This window comes from Trachypithecus francoisi, unplaced genomic scaffold (genome assembly GCF_009764315.1).
Source record: "Trachypithecus francoisi isolate TF-2019V2 unplaced genomic scaffold, Tfra_2.0 Lachesis_group17, whole genome shotgun sequence".
Taxonomy (NCBI): Eukaryota; Metazoa; Chordata; class Mammalia; order Primates; family Cercopithecidae; genus Trachypithecus; species Trachypithecus francoisi.
Genome location: NW_022681462.1, coordinates 100,231,033 through 100,245,428, shown reverse-complemented (window position 1 = coordinate 100,245,428; position 14,396 = coordinate 100,231,033). Strand labels below are relative to the sequence as shown.

Genomic DNA, 14,396 nt, shown 5'->3' with positions numbered 1-14,396 from the left:
TGGTGGTGGTTTTCCATTAAGAGCCATAGACTTACAGAAACATGCAGCGAGAGTTGCAAATGTGTTAAAATCAATTTGGGTTGGGTGTGCCTCACTTTTTAGAGGCAAATAAATATAAATAATTTTATTCATTGCCTTTAAAGGTAGGAATGGACAAACAAAATTATTTCAGTAAAAACCACAAGCAATAGGTAAGCGTGATGGTGTGTTTTGCAAGGTCTGTTGAGTAAGAGAAGAGGTGGGAAAACAGATGAAAACCCAATAGGAGAAGGGGAACAGTTCAGATATGCAGAATGGACTAAGAGGATAAAGAAAAAGATGCATCTAAAGACAGAGAGCTAGACAAAACTAATAGAAAATTCTACCATAATGGCCAAGGAAGGCCTCTTTAAAAGGTGAAACTTGATCTGAGTTCTGAATCTTCAGAGGGAATGTTCTCAGCAGAGGACACAGCAAATTCAATGACCCTGCAGCATGGCCCAGTACAGAACATTAAGGCCAGTGTGACTGGAGCCAGGCAGCCGAAGGGGAACAAGGACACCAAGGCAGAGAGTTGGACGGCATGGTAGGTAGTTGTTTTAGGACATGAGGACATGTCGTTCTTTTAGGACATGAGGTCGTCCGTTTCAGATTTGAGGCGTGGGGGAATTTCACCTTTTTGATTTTTATTTTTATTTTTGAGACAGACTCTTGCTCTATAACCCAGGCTGGAGTGCAGTGGCGTGATCTCAGCTCCCTACAACCTCTGCCTCCTGGGTTCAAGTGATTCTCCTGCCTCAGCCTCTCAAGTAGCTGGGATTACAGGCGTGCACCACTATGCCTGGCTAAGTTTTTGTATTTTTAGTAGAAACGAGGTTTCACCATGCTGGCCAGGCTGGTCTTGAACGCCTGACCTCATGATCCGCCCACCTCAGCCTCCAAAGTGCTGGGATAACAGGCGTGAACCACTGCGCTCAGCTCCTCTTCATTATGAATGCAATATAAATCCATTGGGAGATTTTTAATAGAGGGGTGATATGCTGTGATATACATGTGTGAGAAGGTCATTCTGGCTGCTTTGGGGGAAAGGAATTTAGGTGGGAAAGACTGGTTGTAGAAAGACCAACTCAAGATTAAGAGACAATAATGGAAAAGTCCAGGGAATAGCTGGCATTGGCTTGGTCTCGGGTGGTAACATTGGAAATTGTGAGAATGGTGAGACTTGAAAGATACTTTGAAAGTAAAGCCAATAAGGTGTGGTGTTAGATTAGATGTGAGGGGTAAAGGAAATGGTTAATCCTCAATGAACCCTGGGTTTTTGGACTAAGAAACTGGGTGGATGGTGATGCCATGAAACAAAATAAGTTTTGAGGGATGAAAGTGGGAATCAACAGAAGAGCTTTGGCCTGATTTGTTTTGAGATGACCCTAGGACGTCGAAGTGGAGCTGCAGAACAGACAGTGATGTGTGACCTCCTTGGCAGGGTCTGGAGGAGGGATACCTTTGTGGCTCATCACCATGCATCCTCTCATTGAATCTGCTAAGCAGTGATATGGTGAGTGTTGTAGAGTAAATAAGTATCCCCATTTTCCAGGGAGAGCACTGAGGCTCAGAGAGATTGAGTTAACTCAACAAAAGCTGCATCAACAGGTAAATCATGCCTCTGAGAATACAACCTCCACCTCCAAGTCTAGTGCGCTTTCTAGTACACCGCAAAGAAAACCACAAAGAATGTAGCAAGAGAGTGGCTAAGAATAATCTGAAATTAGCATATCAGAAATTTCTGTTTTGATTACTTATCCATTAATTTAAAGTTTGGGCACTAAAATCAATTATGATCATTGTTTTTTATATTATTTTTATACTTGAAGTTCTGGAGTACATGTGCAGAATGTGCAGGCTTGTTACATAGGTATACATGTGCCATGGTGGTTTGCTGCACCCATCAACCCGTCATTTACATTAGGTATTTCTCCTAATGCTATCCTCCCATAGCCCCCCACTCCCGGAAAGGCCCTGGTGTGTGATATTCCTCTCCCTGTGTCCATGTGTTCTCATTGTTCAACTCCCACTTATGAGTGAGAACATGCGGTATTTGGTTTTCTGTTACTATGTTGGTTTCCTGAGAATTACGGTTTTCAGCTCCATCCATGTCCCTGCAAAGGACATGAACTCATCCTTTTTTATGGCTGCATAGTATTCCATGGTGTATATGTGCCACATTTTCTTTATACAGTTTATCATTGAGGGGCATTTGGGTTAGTTCCAAGTCTTTGCTATTGCGAACAGTGCCACAATAAACATATGTGTGCCTGTGTCTTTATAGTAGAATGATTTATAATCCTTTGGGTATATACCCAGTAATGCGATTGCTGGGTCAAATGGTATTTCTGGTTCCAGATGCTTGAGGAATCACCACACTGACGCCCACAATGGTTGAACTAATTTACACTCTCTTCAACAGTGTAAAAGCATTCCTATTTCTCCATGTCCTCTCCAGCATCTGTTGTTTCCTGACTTTTTAATGAATGCCTTTCTACCTGGCATGAGATGATATCTCATTGTGGTTTTGATTTGCATTTCTCTAATGACCAGCGATGATGAGCTTTTTTTCATGTTTGTTGGCTGCATAAATGTCTTCTTTAGAGAAGTGTCTATTCATATCCTTTGCCCACTTTTTGATGGGGTTGTTTTTTTCTTGTAAATTTGTTTAAGTTCTTGCAGATTCTGGATATTAGCCCTTTGTCAGATGGATAGATTGCAAAAATTTTCTCCCCTTCTGTAGGTTGCCTGTTCACTCTGATGATAGTTTCTTTTGCTGTGCAGAAGCTCCTTAGTTTAATAAGATCCCATTTGTCTATTTTTACTTTTGTTGGCATTGCTTTTGGTGTTTTAGTCATGAAGTCCTTGCCCATGCCTATGTCCTGAATGGCATTGCCTAGGTTTTCTTCTATGGCTTTTATGGTTTTTAGGTCTTAACGTTTAAGTCTTTAATCCATCTTGAATTAATTTTTGCATAAGGTGAAAGGAAGAGATCATTGTTAAGATGTTCTACTAGCTATCCATTATGCCTTCTTTGAACTTAGAATCTAGCAAGTGTCTATAAAAATTGTGTAAGACTTTGAAACGGACCAGAAAAAAAAGACTGTAGTCTGTCTTGCCTAGTTCACCCTTCCAAGTTTTCACTAACTTTCCTTGTCTTTGAGCTATTTTACAACTGTAAACTGTAGAAAACTGATAGTAATGCAGGTGATTTGTGTCCACAGAAATGCAAATTTTGTTTGGTGGTGATGCACTTGATTATTTCTCCGGGGTTATCGACCAGTTTTGCATCTATTTGTAAATTCACTAAAGTGTCCCTGATTGTCTAAGTATGTATATTTTAAATTCACTTTTGAACTGGTAGTAATATCTTATTGGTTCTTTTATTAATAAATGAGTTAAAGTAAAGCTTTGCTAGTCATTCATTCGTGTTTGTATAAGTCATGATTTTAACCCTTTTTAAAAATTATTTTTAACATAGATTACTTTTTAATAATAGAAATTTTAAAATCATTTAAAAAATATTCCCCCAAATTTTGAAGAACTTATTTTTCTGAAAGAAATTGCTTAAATTTTAGAAACCACTTTTCGAATTTTAGAAATATAGATCAATTTACCAGTAAATGACCTGTGAGACTTTTTTGTTGTTTTTTGTTGTGGTTGTTGTTGCTGTTTTTGAGACGAAGTTTCACTCTTGTTGCCCAAGCTGGAGTGCAATGATGCAATCTCGCCTCTGCCTCCCCAGTTCAAGTGATTCTCCTGCCTCAGCCTCCCAAGTAGCTGGGATTACAGGCACACACCACCATGCCCGGCTAATTTTTTGTATTTTTAGTAGAAACGGGGGTTTCACCATGTTAGCCAGGCTGGTTTTGAACTCCTGACCTCAGATGATCTGCCCACCTTGGCCTCCCAAAGTGTTGGGATTAAAGGCGTGAGCCACTGTGCCCAGCCAACTAGTGAGACTTACTTATATTGAATAGTTTGTAGTGAAATTAAAGCTTCCATAGCTCACAGATCATGAATGCTATATTCAAACAATTTTCTAAATGGTTGTGGCCAGGTGCAGTGGCTCATGCCTGTAATCCCAGCACTTTGGGAGGCCAAGGCAGGTGGATCACTGGGGGTCAGGAGTTCGAGACCAGCCTGGCCAAAATGGTGAAATCTGTCTCTACTAAAAATATAACAAATTGGCCAGGCATGGTGGCACACACCTGTAATCCCAATTACTCAGGGAGGCTGAGGCAGGAGAATCACTTGAACCTGGGAGGTGGAGATTGCAGTGAGCAGAGATTGCACCACTACACTGCAGCCTTGGCAACAAAGTGAGACTTTGTCTCAAAAAAAATTAAAAATAAAAAAATTTTAAAGTGGTTGTGAGTCTTTCGTAGCTGAATGCCAAAAACTATTTGCTCCTCACCAACCACTTGACTCTTCATTGAACAAAGAAGATGGGTTTTGAAGCAACTTGATACATCCATTCTGACAAAGAAGTGTTGTGTAAGTGTGGCTGCAGTGATGGATAGGAGTTGGTGATCTAATGAACATTTCATAGTAGAACAAAAGCAAATATCTCCTCCCCTGGGTATGAAGAACTGGCCACAGAAGATGGGAGTTGAAAAATTGGTAGAAGAAGCCAAAAGCCTATTAGGAAAAAAAAAGACAGACCCAGACATTCAAAATTGAGAATCTGTCAAGACTAATAGTGTCCCTGTCCCAAGATTCCCAAAAGGAATTCACCAGGAAGTCACTGAGAGTCTATTTGCTGGCTTGGACTCAATATAAGGCCTGAAGTCTTGTTGAGAAGGGTTGCTCCTGGCATAGCTTGTACTGGTAACTCCTAAACATAGCCACCCAAGCATTGTGTCCTGTGGCAGGGAAGGCTTGGCTAAGCCTATCTGTATGAACTGTGGAACTGCACCCTGGGAGGCCACCCAGAGACCACGATCTCAGCTTATGCAGAAATGGAGAAAACAAAGGCATCAATACAATGGATGTGTGTTCACCAAGCTGTGCAGGACAGCTCTTCAACAGTGCCACCATGTGGTTGTAAGGAACAATTGTTAATAGTGGCTGCTGAGCACCTTCCCAGTTCCTTCACGGCTGAGATTTAGAAGCAGAATTGACCAAACCTGCATTATGTTTTACCTGGACCTGAGAAGAGATAATCAAAAAAACAGAATTGGGAAAAACAGCAGTTGACTACTCTTTATAGCTTTTCAGCGGTTTCAATTTCAGCTCCTGCCCTTGCTGAAGGACAGAAGAGAAAGGGGGCAGGAATTGCTATCTATTGCTAGTAAAACAGGTAAGATTTGAGCCAGGGGCCCAAGCCTACCTGATCAGAAGCCCCTGGTCTCAGATTTTAAGACTCCGGTATTCTAGCCATAAGAGCAGGACTCAACCATGTTCTGCTAAGGGCCATAAAACCTGGGACAAAAATGAAAGCTATGGAAAACTTTAGTTGCAGGTATCTTTGCTTCTAATGCCAATAGAGCTTCTTGGGACAACTGAAAGACAAGGCTACATATAAAGGCTTTTTGACTTCCATAAAGAAAGACATTAAATAAGTCCATGCCAAGCCAGCCCTTCTGATAGGTGAGCAGAGAACCAAGTCAGAGCCCCCAGAATAGACACTGGATGTCTACCACTGCAGTTTTCACTTCCACATGACCCAGAGTTGCACTTCCAGGTAGGCCTGGTGGTTACTGAAAGTGACCCAAGGTGGTGAGGCTGTTAGTCCAGGTTCTCCATTAACTTTGGCCCCACCTGTAACCATCGTTAGGTTAGGAGAGGAACTTCAAGTACAGACTTCACCCAGAATGAAACTAGCTCAAGGCAAGAAATTCTTAGTAACACCATCACCTCCTCTTTCATACAGACTCAGGGTCCAGTCTCTGGGTCAAAGTCCCTTTCATTCCCTTATGTGCCTTCCCAGTGGTCCTCTGTCCTTAGTCTCTGGATAACGGAAACAATTACATGGAACTCGGTAGCTCACTCAAAATGTGCATGTTTTCTTTCATATCAAAAAGATCTAGACTTCTGGAGGGTTATAGAACTAAAAGCCAGAGAATCTTACGGTGGTCGAAACTGGTCAAATGCCATAAGCTAAAAATCTTTCAGGGTTTTCTCTCCAGAGAAAACAGAAACCAGGCAATTTTCAGCTTTTTTATCTGTCCTATATCTATCCAAACAAATACGCTGGAGAGAAGAAGACATAAGCACTTAATCATGAGAAACATCTTTGACAAAGAAAGATCATAATAGGAACTGAGCAGGAAAAGAGAGCATGAGGGAGGGGGGCAGGGGAATAAAATAGGATGACAGGAAGAATGAATTACTTCCCTCTTGGTCAGTCATTAAATTCCACCCAGGCTAGTGGTGAAGAAAAGTCATTCCCACATCATAAATAGGAACAGAGCAGTCCTTTTGCACCTTCAAATTTTAGCCAAGCATCCATATCACAAACCTTCCTTCAATGTTTACAGGAAGAAGGGAGTGTTATAAAATATATTCTCCTGAATAAATCTTAGATAGTTTCAGCTGTAAGATTGTTAAAATTAAAAGAAACAAGTGGTTGAGCAATTGAAGATTATCCATGCTAACTGGCAAAGGAGAGGATGGCTAGGTATGAGTCACTTTGAAAATACTGAGTCTAGTTTCCTGAATGCAGTATTATTCATTAATTATTCCTTGCTGCCTGCCTGCCTGCCTGCCTTCCTTCCTTCCTTCCTTCCTTCCTTCCTTCCTCCCTCCCTTCCTTCCTTTCCTCATTGTGCTTTAAGTAGTTCACAGCTTCATGGGAGAGAGGTACCTAGTACACAAATAGCTGCATTAAAATGGGAACAGTGGTAACAGTCACAGAGCGGGCCTGTTAAGACACCCCTACCCCTTGGCAAGTTCAAAAAGGGCAGAAACTGAGGTTGAAGCAGCTGAGAAGTTATCATTATCATTCAACTCCAATTTTACCTAATTTGATTTCTTAAATTCTCTCCCCTGAAGCCCAGGAAGGATATAAAACCAAATCTGGTGGCAGGTATGAGAAGGAGCTCAGGACATGAGCAGGACCTGGGTAGCAGGGTTGGATTCCTTGGTGGGGAGAACAGGTACTGCCTTGCTCATGGGCATGACAACCAAAAGAGCAGTCGCTGTCATTTATTTAACGTGGACTATGTCCTCCGCATTTACTTACCTGCCAAAGGGGATGACCTTGCCAATTTGCCTTTTGTAAGTGAGAAGACAGAATCTGAGAAGTTCAGTAGCAGCCCAAGAACACCTACCTTGGGATGGGGTGGGATGGGGTGAGATGGGGTGGGATGGGATGGGATGGGATGGGATGGGGTGGGAAGGGCTGGTGTGGGGCAGGATGGGATGGGATGGGGTGGGATGGGAAAGGCTGGGATGGGGTAGGATGGGGTGATGGGATGGGGTGGGGTGGGATGGGGTGATGGGATAGGATGGGGTGAGGTGAGATGGGATGGGATGGGGTGGGATGGGGCGATGGGATGGGGTGAGGTGGGATGGGCCAGCGTGGTGTGGGCTGGGATGGAATGGGATGGGGTGGGATGCAGTAGGATGGGGTAGGATGGAGTGAGGTGGGATGGGATGGCATGGGATGGGATGAGGTGGGGCAGACTGTACTGGAGGGAGTTCTAGGGGACCGGGATGGGCAGTGCAAAAGCACAAGGGTAAGGAACGCACGAGCTGGCTCAGGTTGCCCGGATTTCAGAGCCACGAACAGAGCAACAGATCAATGAGGTCAGGGGTCAGCTGGCCCTCATGCCGTGGGAGCCTTGATGCTCCCTAGCTTGCATGCACCCATCAGGACTTCTTCATACAGATATGTAAGAGTAAGAGTAAGGTACAGGAACGGTTGTCTCATCTTTCTTGAGAATGCAGCACAAGTTGTTTTTTGTCTTCAAATATTGCAAACAGCAAGACAAGATCACGAGTTGCCTTAGTCAGAACCAACGTGGAGGTGGCTCAGAGATCATTTGATGCCACCATCAGCAAAGCCTGAACAGGATACCTGAGGCCCAGGGACTCAATGGAGCCTCAGAGCTGAGAGTCAGATCAGAGCTGGGATTGGGGCAGCCTGGGTCTAAACGGAGCACCTGCTGCTCAGGGCAGCCTGTCAAATGGGGAGCCATTGGCCCTTCCAAAGGGCCATGAAATGGGAAACCCAATCTAGGCTTTCAAAGGTAGGGAAAAAACTCACAGCAGGGCAAACCAACCACGAAAGCCCTTCTGTGCAATGGGCTCAGGAAGCCGTCCTCCTGGGTCACCGACAGGACATCCTCTGCTGCCTTCAGGGGTGACAGGAGCTCAGGTCAAACACAACTTAGGATCACACCTTCTTCAAAGTCAACCCCATGCCCTGTAGACATCATTCACAACACAGGCCTACGGCCCCTCTCCACAGGCAGCCCACATGCCGGCAGGCCGGCAACTGGCTGGAGACACAAGCCGGGTGGACTCTGCGGGAAGGAAGGTGTTGAGGAAGTTTAAGAACGGGCCTCCCTCCCAAAAAGAGCTAACGTGTGGGGTCCCAGTGGGGGCCCGGACTGCCCAGGAAACCACTTAGTGACTGTAATATCCTGGGCAGTCAGAATTCTCTTACCTTAGGCAAACTCCTTGTCAGAAAATCTCTTCTTAGAATCAAAGAATCACAGGATTTTTGAGCTGAAAAAGTCTTTCGTCTTTGTCTTGTGTAGTTGTAGTTGCTCACCTCAAACAGTGCTGAGGGGAATTAAGGACTCCTGAAAAAAAAAAAAAAAAGAGACAAATATGACCCGACAGGGTGCCTAGGCAAATTTGCTTAACTAAAGGATCCCTGTGAATAACACCTACTAGGCAAAGAAAGGCATGTTCCATCGGAAGACACCGACAGCATCTTTGGTTAGGAATCAGCCAGCCCCCGCCAGCCTCCAAATGCTAGCCACGCAGCCTGCCTCGGGAATGCGGGAGGTCCACAGGCCATGCCTTCTCCAGCAAAGCCAGGAGACCAGAAGCCCCTCAAGGGGGTGTTGAGCCAGAGGCCTGAGGCCTTGCAGATCTGACGCTCCAGAACTGAGGGGTCTCCTCCTTGCCCCCCACTACAGGGAATGGAAATGTGAGGTCCTGGAACCCAGTTCGATCCAACCTAATTCCTTCAGGCCCAACCAGGGTCCAAGCTTCAAGGCTAGGCCTGCGGGGTCAAACACAGACATTTCCTGCCCAGGAGGTTCCTGTGAGCCAGTGGGACACCTCAAGACAGCGTGGGGAGGGGCTCTGACCGGAGTCCTCCTGGCCCTGCTCTCCTCAAGGGACTTGGTCCAGCACCTCATACTTGGCCACTGCTGTTTTCCAGGCCTTGCACACACCTTGTCCACATGATCAGTGCTTGGAACCGAACCAGGTCTGGGCAGGTCACACCGAGGGCTGATCAATAGGCTGCCCAAGCACATCTGTCCATCTGCTCTGCTTTGCAAGCCACTAACAGGCCATGAATGCTGACTCAGTGCCCTAGCTCAGGGAGGCGAGCAGGCAGAAGAATGGAGGGGTCAGGATTCCCAGCTGCTCAGAGGCAGAGTGTGAGAAGGAGACGCTAAGAAGCTCCCAGGTCCCAAATTCCTGTCACTGTCACTGGAAAGACAATGATGCCATTGAGAAAGATGTGTGGAGGGCAACTTGAGGAGCTGTTTATTGAAGAACTGCTGTGATGGCCGCATAGCACCAGCAGCAGGTATGAGCTGAAGGGCCTGCCACCCTCCCCAGGACCACCTGTCCTGCTACCTAAGCTTGAGTGGCCCGGGGCATTGTTCTGGAACGATTCTGGAGCACAGACATCAGCACGTTCACGTACGTTCCATCACAGACTCCATGTAACAAATCTCAGGTCCCAGTTACCAACTGAGGAGAAGGAGAATCAGGCTTCTGGGAGGCTCCAGGGACTTCAAGGGGTACAAGACTATTCTGAGGCTAAAACAACTGCAGATTCTAAGACGGAAACCGATACTGTGCACATTAAAAAAAATATGGAGGGAAAAGAAAGTTCCCTTTCTTTGCAGGCAAAACAGAAAGCTGTGCACGTTAGTTCTGAAGCGCACCTGTTTCTGTGCACAGTCTTGCCTTCATGGGATTTCTAATCCAAAGGAAAGGTACACTGAAGCCTAGCATATGCAACTCACAATGAGGTAGCCGTGGTTTAAAGGCCACTGGTATCCCCAGGCAGCTCAGTGAGTGAGTGAGCCGCGTCTGTCTGGGATTCCAGGTCTTTGAGTTGACTGGACCCCGCAGGCCAAGCCCTGGTGCTTGGACCCTGGCTAGGCCTGAAGAAATTGGGTTGGATGCAACTGAGTCCAGGACCTCACATCTCCATTCCCCATAGTGGGGGCAGCGGGGAGACACCTGGCTCTGGAGCTTCAGAGCTGCAAGGCTTCAGGCCTGCGGCTTAGCACCCCCACGAGGGGCTTCTGGCCTCCTGGCTCCGCTGGAGAAGGCACTGCCTGTGGACCTCCTTTGTCTCACCCTCCTTTGGGTTCCCATGATAGGTAGCCTGTATTAGATGCTCAAAACTATTTGCCAATTTTTAAAAATTCCTGGAAAATACTGAAGACACCCGGAATGAAGCGACCTGACAAATTGGAAGTTTCTCTACAAGAAATTCACATTTGCAAAGTGAAGAGGCTCTCGGTTGAAACAGGCTCACTGCTGTGAACGTGGAAATGCGAAGTGAAGGCTTTCTTTGGAAATCACTTTGTACGCTGCCAACACCTTCCCGTGCTTTTGCTCCAACAGCTGATCCACAGAAAAAGCAGGGTGACAACCTCATTGTTCCTGGGTGACCAGCCTGCCTGTGGGGCGGCCTTTCTTTGAGAAGCCATGGAATATAAGGCATGGGCCTTTGTCAGAAGCTCCCAACAGAACCAACCTTCCAGAAACAGAAACACTCCCACAGCTCCCTTCCCCCTCTGCAGGCTAAGAGCTCAGACCACAGCCTTCTGAGGGTCTCCAGCTGCCAGGTCTGTTTGAGGGGAAGTTGATGAGGTCAGGCAGGAGAGAAGGAAAAAGGGGGAGCCACAGGGAAGCTGGGCTTGGGAGCTTCAGAGCCTCTTGCTGCTTCTCAGAGATCACCTGCCCTTCACCTACCTCCTGCCCAGCACCTTACACAGAGGACCTCCCTGAGGCTGCTCCTCCAGGCTCACATCAATGGCAGGAATGAAATGCAGAGGAAGGCTTCCTGTGCAAATGCCTCCCAGAGGAGTAACTGGCCTAAACTCTCCCAAAAGCACGAATAGCTGATCTCTCTAAGGCAAAGATTGATGGGAGAATAGGGAACAGGCGAATGTGGGTAGCTCACCGGGGGCACAGAAGAGGCAGCATTGCCACCTCATAATTCTGTCTCAGGCCAGTCCCAGGGAACCCACGGGGAAGGTCAGCTACACAGCCGCAACACCAGTGGGCGGGCTGAGCTCCCAGGTCTGGCTGTCTCGGCATGGCCAGCCGGCCCCAGAGTTCCCTTGTCATTTTGTCTTTTAGGGAGGCCACACCGAATCACCAACCCAAGGTGTTATTGGGATGAGTCTATAGCGCAGGTCCTCATTCCTCCTGCCTGCTTCTATGTAGCGTGTGGCTCCGGGCAAGTCACACCATCGCCGTGGGCCTCAGGTTTGTGAGGCTCTGTAAGGCTTCACTGTTGAAAGGAGCCCTTCATTCCAGGGAGAAATCCTGGTATTCCCAGAATCACAACAGCTTTCCCAAAAGACCATTAATTCATGTCCCACCTGGTCCCGACAACCCCATGAGGGGTTACTGCTGTCCTCGTGAGAATGAGGACAATTTCTGGAATGCCAGTCTAGAGACAGGTGAAGAAGTCCGCCTAGGCTGGGCAGCAGCTGCAAAGTAGAGGTTTGTAAAACACGAATCCTTTCTACTGCTTCCCCTCCTCTATCCTACTCCCCTTTCCCTTCTGTTCCTTTCCCTTCTCTCCCCTTCTTTTTTCTTCCGTTCCTCCTTCTTTCCTTCCACCTCCCTTTCGCTATTCTGCCTTTAATCCTACAGAAGATTCCCCATGATTTCCATACGGAATGTTCTGTGTTTCTAACACACTGAGGCTGAAGCCACACAGAAATTGAGCTATGAGGCTGGGCACAGTGGCTCACACCTGTAATCCCAGCACTTTGAGAGCCTGAGACAGGCAGATCACCTGAGGTTAGGAGTTCGAGACCAGCCTGGTCGACATGGTGAAACCCCATCTCTAATAAAACTACAAAAAGTAGCCAGGCATGGTGGCACACATCTGTAATCCCAGCTACTGAGGAGGCAGAGGCAGGAGAATCACTTGAACCCAGGAGGCAGAGGCTGCAGTGAGCCAAGTGCCGTTGCTCTCCAGCCTGAGTAACAGAGCAAGACTCTGTCACCAAAAGAAAAAGAAAGAACTTGAACTATAAGCTGCTAGCTCAAGTGTACACCTTGTACTACAAAAGGGAAAGGCTTCTTTAAACTAACAAGAAGAAAGACAAGGCAATGCGATTGCTCATTCAAGCGTGCAAGAGCTTTACTGTGTAAGCTGTCCACCTGAAGGGTCTGCAGCTCCCATTCCGGAAGAAACACCCGTCCAGGCCATCCCTTCCTCAGAGCATCCCATCAGAGCCTAATAGGGAAATTCTCATTATAGTTTATTTAGGGAAAAAAACATAATTCAACGCATGTCCCTGCAAAACCGTACAGTATAACAGGACATTAAAGTGACTTTTGCTCTGGCACAGAGAAGAACTGAGTGAAACGATCTCTGGATTCTGAAAGCCCAATTGTCCTGGGCTGCCACTTAGGTTGGCGTGCTCGCATTAATGTTCCACAGCAACATATAGTCCGTGAGCAACCACAGGACTTTTATTGTCTGCCTTCCTAAATCTGTCCTGCTGTAACTTAAAAAAGAAGTTACAGCATCTCTATAACACTATTTGGTTTTAACTAGGTTGCTAAATGTGTTTGCTGAAGTCAGCTATAAGGCGTTAAGCATTTCAGTGGTACAGGGTGTCAGAGATAAATTCTGCAGTCAGTGTGTGGCACTGGATGAGATTTATTTTGCAAACTTTGCCAACCCCAAAAAGGAGATTATACGTTTTGGGAGATAGGGCACCATCCTGTTAGTGAAGTTCATTTAGATGTATTTCTTATGCCAAAGGGCATTAAGTCTCTCTATAAATATTAACAGAATTGCATTGCAAAGTATAAGTCCCAAATGGGGGTGTCATTTGGCAGACCGTGCCCCCCAGGTATGGACTGTGCCATCACCGGGGAGAACTGGCTTCTCTCTCCTGTATGGCATCAATTATAAGCTTTCATTCTTCCGAGAGAATTAGAAAACATCTGGAGTCAGCACTTCCACAATCTTGGTTTTGTTTCTAAGAGTAGCTGCATTATTTGCTGGCAATTAGGATGTTCAGATACTAAATCAACGATTTTCTCCATGGCCCATGACTTATGTTTGTAATATCATAGACACAGCAAGAGTGCCATGCCCTTACAGCTCTTTAAAAAATAACCAAAAAGTGAATCTATTAATTTTATTTCTAAAAATTATTTTATTTAAACCAGTGGTTTAAATAAACTGGGGGCAATTTTGCACCTCCTTCCCAGAAACATTTGTCAATGTTACTTTTTGTGTCACATCTTGGGGGCATGTATTGGCATGGATACAAGCCACTGGATAAGGCCAGGGATGCTGCTGGACATTCTGCAATGCACAGCACACCCCAGGCAGGAATCATTCAGCCCAGGCTGTCCACAGGGCCAAGGTGAACAGACCTGGCAGAAACCTACTACAAATTCTCTTTCTTGTAGAAACAAGAGGCAGATAATTCTCTGTGCATGAGTGTTGAGTGTTTCCAATATACCAGCACTTTGCTGAGCTTGTCTTATTTAATCCTGTCTCCATCAGAAGCAGTCTTTTCTGATATGACCTGATAATTGTGTTGTATAAAGTCCTAGTATGATCAAAAATGGCCAAAGTTCTCAGTATCTCTACCTCCAACCCCAAATTTCTCTCCCGCATCTCACTTAACTTCCCGGTGGCACTCAACACTGTGGACCACATTTCCCTCTGAGAAACCCTCTTTTACTCTGTCCAGCGGCTACCTCACTGGCCTGGCCTTGTCTGCAGCCTTCACTGATCTTCTCCAAGCCAGTCAGTGCTGCAGCGACTCAAGGTTCAAGCCCAGGTCCTCTTCTATAGGGCCTCTCAAAGGCAACTCAGCAAACACCCAACACTTAACCCAAACTCCTAATCTCCCTCTCTGAATCCTTGTCCTCTTCCAGGTCTCCCAGGTTTGGCCAGGGGTGGCCCCATTGGCCCCACATTTATCCACTTCTGGAGTCGGAGCTCACAGGTCTTTTTT

At 46.1% G+C, this 14,396-nt stretch overlaps 2 long non-coding RNA genes across 2 annotated transcripts in view; both read right to left on the bottom strand.

Annotated features, from left to right (window-relative positions):
• Positions 1–14,396, bottom strand: part of LOC117062766 — an 85,638-nt gene that overhangs the window by 43,816 nt on the left and 27,426 nt on the right. The window contains exon 2 of the long non-coding RNA XR_004428571.1: positions 8,636–8,774. This is a non-coding gene — a long non-coding RNA (uncharacterized LOC117062766). The remainder of the gene's footprint in view (positions 1–8,635; positions 8,775–14,396) is intronic.
• Positions 5,078–6,225, bottom strand: LOC117062767. Its single transcript, XR_004428572.1, has 3 exons — positions 5,881–6,225; positions 5,354–5,445; positions 5,078–5,172 (listed from the first exon to the last, which is right to left on the bottom strand). It is a non-coding gene; the product is annotated as an uncharacterized LOC117062767 (long non-coding RNA).